Here is a 6,000-nt window from a genome sequence, read left to right as displayed (position 1 = left end):
AAATTCAGCCCTCTCTGGATCATCATCAGTAGTAGCCCTAAATTCCTCTGCTCCATACTTACGGATTTTATCTACTGGAGGCTTACTAATTCTAACATGTTCAGCACCCTGTGGCATCTCTAGAACCAGTTGAGGAGTAGGTGGGGTGGATTGTACAACAAGATTTGTTCTCAATTATTTAGTAAACCACTCATTCATCATTTGAAAGAAGGCTTCTTTTGCCTCCTCACCTCGGCCCTCAGATGCGGGCCTTCTACTACTACTAAATATAGCTCGTTGAACGGAAGCTTGAGCAATGCACTCAACCTCCTCAGATTCAGCTCTAGCTTGATTGGATGACATTACTATATGAAAAACACATTTAATAATAGCCAGGAGATATCACACTATCATAAATCATATAATGTCATGAATAGCTAAACTCATACTTGCTACGTTAGTCTAAGAATAGGCTAAATTGTAGCTCTGATACTAATAAATGTAACACCCCTAACCCGTATCCGTTGCTAGAACATGGTTACGGAGCATTACCAGAGTTTACAAAATAATTTCATGTAATTCATGTCATTTACTATTCATATCTGAAACTAATCATATTGTCCCTTGAATAGACCCTCGAGGCCAAATTTAAATTTAGAATCAATTCGGGACTAAATTGGGAACTAGAAAAAATTTTCATAAAATTTCAAAATATTTTTTATATACAGGAGTCATATGCCCATGTGAGTAGGCCGTGTGGCTCACACGGCCAAGTGACATGCCCATGTCTCAAGCCGTGTGGGCATTCGATGTGAGGCACATGGCTGTGTCCCAGCCTATGTCCTTACCTGTCTAACTCTCTAACTTGTGCCACACGGCTAGCCATAAACCCGTGTGTAAGGCCGTGTGGTCAATTTAATTTTCAAAAATTAAATGCAGGGTTCACACGGCCAAGACACACGCCCGTGTTCTAGGCCATGTGTTACACACGGCTGAGACACATGCCCTGTGTCCAATTCTGAGCATTTTGTTTCTCAATTTGTAAAATGCAGGGGACACACGGACAAACCACATGCCTATGTGCCAGGCCGTGTGTCACACACGGTCAAGACACACGCCCGTGTGTCCACTCGTGGGGACAAAATAAGGTCATTTCCTAGCCTTATTTCTCACCCAAATTTAACTTTCAACCTACAACAACATTTGCATATATTTTCCAACCAATTCAAGTCATATAAATCAAGCAAACACCAATAACATGTATGAAATTGCATCACATACATTCATATGATCAAACTTACCTTTTAGTAAAGACTTATATTTTATCCTAATTCAATCTAACCAATCACATACATATATGTTAATCATGATATATATATAACCTTGTAATAATATACCAAAACAAACCATTATTAGTCATTCCAATGGCTAAATTACAAACAACCGTATACTTGCCAACATTGGCCAAGTTAACCTATACATGCCATTATACCAAAATATGATTGCTTTTTATACCAAAACAGACTAGTGAATAGTGTGATGATACTCCGACCGGTCTCTAACCTTTATGAGCTTTTCGAGCACTATAACAGAGAAAATAAAACCTAGTAAGCAATTAATGCTTAGTAAGTTCATATAACAGGAATTAAACTTACCAATCACATTCATTACAATAAGCATACAATAATATGCTTTCCAACATATTGGCAATTTGCCTACTGAAATAAGCAAGTTAGTCACATAATTCACATGTACATCAAGTAAGCATGGATGAGCTAGTCATACTACACTCTTTCAGGTATTTCAGAAGTATTCGGGACATAACTCTTTTAATCTCATAATTTCTTATGTTAGAAGTTTTGTCCATTGAATTATTGAAATATCGATGGATACTTAGGTAGTACACACAAGGTGTACAAAACTGTAAACTATCAATTCATAATCAGGGGTACCCATTGTGGCACTTAATCAGGGAGCACACTCTCGAGCCATATATTAGGATGCTCAAATGAGCCATGTAACAAGACGCTTATCCGGGCTAAACAGGAAACTCATAAGAGTTTAAATCAGGGAGCTCATAGAGCTTATTAGGTAACTTCGAAGAGTTATTATCAAGAGCACCAGATAAGGTAACAGGGAGTTCAAGTGAGCCATGCAGGAAGCTCATAAGAGCCTATATCAGGATGCTCACGTAGAGCTCCATTTGTGTCCGCAATATATGCTAGATCACAACCGATCAAATCATGTAACAGGACTCTCACACAGAGCTGCAGTAGTGTGCAACACATACATAATCACTACCGATCAGGATACTCGCAGGAACTATATAACAAGAAACTCGAGAGGGCTTTTATCAGGATGCTCATCCGAGCTATATTCTGTCCACAACATATGCAGGACCACATGCAATATGGGAAATCACATATATCCATCGAATTTCATTATTCAAATGGAACTTAATATTTTCCGGATATGATTGAACATATGATTATTTTGTTTATTTTTAACATTTGTATAATTCATACAATCACATACTACATTCAATTCAAGTATATAAATTAGCACAATTCGGTTACACGAACTTACCTCAATACTTGTTCGTATTTAAAAGTTTACTAATCAGACATTTTTTATTTCCCTCGATCTAGCTTCGAATTTGAGTTATCCGGATCTATATAAATGAATTTAATCATCAATTTAATCCATTTCATACTCAATTGGATTCAATTTACACCATAGGAAAAATAACCATTTTGCCCTAAACTTTTCATAAATTCCAATTTCATCCCTAGGCTCGGAAAATGAAATTCATGCAATTTAATCCTTATTCCAAGCCTAACCGAAATTTTCATATAACATTTACAACACATGTATTTCATAAAATTCAAAAATTTTCCATAACTTTTACATCTTTACAATTTAATCCCTAAATCACAATTTCATTAAAATTCTCTTTATAAAAGTTGTTTATTTAGCAACAACCTTTCATTTTCTACCATAAATTTCAAAATTTCAGCATATTCATCCATGGCAAGACTTTGTTACTTTGATAACTTTACAAATTAATTCCTAAAATAGATAGATTAGGTTATCTTGATCTTAAAAATATAAAAATTACTAAAAACGGGACAAGGATACTTACCCAATTAAGCCAAGAAAACTTGTTTTCTCTTTCCTAGGGTTTCCATGTATTTTTTTGGGGGAAAAAGATGATATAAAATGATTTTATTTCCTATTAATTATTTATCATCCATTAATTATTTACATTTCCAATTTAGTCCTTTTCTTTTTCTAATTTTCAATGGATGAATCATAAAAAAATCTACTAACTTTTCTTTAATGGTCTAATTACCATATAAGGACCTCAATTTTTAAATTCCATAGCTATTTGATACTTATAGATACTAGAACTCAACTGCTGCATTTTATAAAATTTCGTCCTTTCCCTAATTAAACACATAATCGGTAAAACTTTCTTATCAGAATTTTCATATAACATTCCTATCATAATGCAGACCATGCAATAATATTAAAAAAAATTCTTTTTAGCTCGGATTAGTGGTCTTGAAACCACTGTTCCGATTTCACTGAAAATAAACTGTTACAGGGGGCCAGTTTGCAGGCTTGGCCAACTTAGATCTCCATTTTGTTGTTTTTAGTTGAACTTGTTCTCATTCATGTTAAGTTTTTGTATAAATTGGTTTATATGTTGCACTTCGTCGAACCCCAACTTTCCTTTTAAATAATATTTTGTATTCTTACTATTCTAAACCTTGAGCCCTAATCATCCTCACTTTCCTTTAACCTCTCACCAAAATTTCAAATATTGAATTCATCAGAATGCAACTCTTTAGAAGGAAAATAAAGGTCTAACTCATCTAAATTCATAGACTCTAGGAAACAATTATCACTATCAACTTTTTTGGTTCACAAAGTGCACTATCATTATCATCACAATTCCCACTATTACTATCAACTTCTTTGACATCAACTTTGGAACAAGGTGTAATGCTAGATCTAGACTCAAAAGTAGGTAGAAGATCACACTTACTATCTTCACAAATGACATTACTCAAATTTTCTTGCTTATTCATATCATCATCGTCAATGGTAGCACTAAAAAAAGGCTCATTAATAGCCTTAGTGTCATATGTTCTTCTTTACAACTTTCATCACCGGGTGGATAGTAAATTGGACATTGGAAACCCTCATGATTTTTTGAACCACACTAATAACATTTCACGATAGGCGAGAGATCAATCATACTCGCATTTGCTTTTTGGCATTTAGAGTCTTGGTGGTCCTTCTTATCACCAAACATTTTTTTTGTGCTCCTCCAAAAGTCATTTAAGCTCATAAAGCTTACTATGTCTTTTGTACCAATGTTGTTCTTGACAATCCCATGAACAATAGAAGATTGAGTGGCATTGGGGATAACATGTTCGTGCAGTTTTTTTTACAAATATGACATTTATACTTTACCCAAGGTTTATCATTCTCCTCTTCCATACTATATATGTGCACCATTTTAAGAATTTGAAAGTAAAAAATACTAAAACAAAAGATTGATCAAGTAAAATCAAGCCTCACTATTATGCACTTGCAATAAAAATAAATAACTCTAAGAGACAAAGAAAAGAGGTTAACATTTTCTGGCTTGTAACTTTTAAAGAGTAATCAAACTCAATAATATTAATAAAAAAAAGATGTGGGATCACTCTCTAACAAAGTTGACCTAAGACTCTAAGAAGCCAAAGGAAAACTCGACTCTAAAGGAAGTACGTTGCACGAAAAAAAGAGAGGCGACTCTTTTTGTATATATTAACACAAGAAGCGAAAATGTGTTAGAATATGTAATAGAATAAGAAAAGCTAAAAATAAAAGAAAACTTAATATTAGAATAATAAATAAATAAACTACCCACTAAAAAACCCAAAACAATGGAAAATAACTTGAATTTTTTGTTCAATATGTTCCCAATGTGCTAAAATCATGAAAGTTAAACTGGAGCCTATTTATATCATAAATATCAAATCTAGAAATTTTGGCATGAAATTCAACCCGAAACAATTGAAAACAACTTGAATTCTTTTTCATTTTTTTTCTCTTTTTCATCTTTTCTTGGTTTTTCAATTTTTTCTTTTGTTTTTTTTTTTGGGGGGGGGGGAATATTTTTCAATGTACCAAAGTGTTGAGAACCATTATACAAAATTTTAGATATATTGAATTCATTAACCCACTGAAATAAATGTTTTTTCGAAAATTTTTTAGGGTAAAAACAATTTTTAAAAGTTGTTTAAAAAATTGGTGAAAATAGTTTGTTTAGCATAAGAAAACAACTTAAAAATGCCCAAATCTGATACCAAATGATAGATGGCAGTAGACTAAGATCATATTCAAGTTGTTCAACTCAAAAAATGAATTGGATTTGACTTGAAAGAAGAAGCAAATAAATTTAGAAACAAAGAAAACCAAAAAAAAAAACTAAAAGAAAATTAAAAGAATAACAAAAAAAATTCAAAACATAGATAAATAAAGAAAATGAAAATTAAAAGGTGGAAGATGGGTCAAATAAATCGATGAATATGGATAAAAGATAGTTGTCCAACTGAACCTTTTGATATATAAACCCCAACAAATTTAATTAATGGCTTTAATCAATCCTCCAAGAAATAATCATTAGAAAATTGAAGGATGGAGGATGGATTCCCAAAACTCTTTAAAGAAAATCGAGAAGAAAAAACACTTCTAAAAATTACAAGAAAGCAATCTTGCAAAAAAGAAATTAACTCCAATAGTTGAACATTTTATTAATGAATGAATTAATGCCTTTAATGAATAATGAAGAGACCTTTATATAGGCTAGCTAATTATATCTAAATAAAACTCTCAAGTAGAATGAAATTCTAATTAATCTAAACAAGAAGTAGTTTTAATAGAACTAAACTTTCTTATTGATTAAGAAACACAAAATCCTAAACAATTTTAAATATTTAAAAATATCCTAAAATTTGAAATAAA

The sequence above is a fragment of the Gossypium arboreum genome, chromosome 6 (genome assembly GCF_025698485.1).
Source record: "Gossypium arboreum isolate Shixiya-1 chromosome 6, ASM2569848v2, whole genome shotgun sequence".
NCBI classification, from domain to species: Eukaryota; Viridiplantae; Streptophyta; class Magnoliopsida; order Malvales; family Malvaceae; genus Gossypium; species Gossypium arboreum.
Note: the sequence above shows the minus strand (reverse complement) of the source record.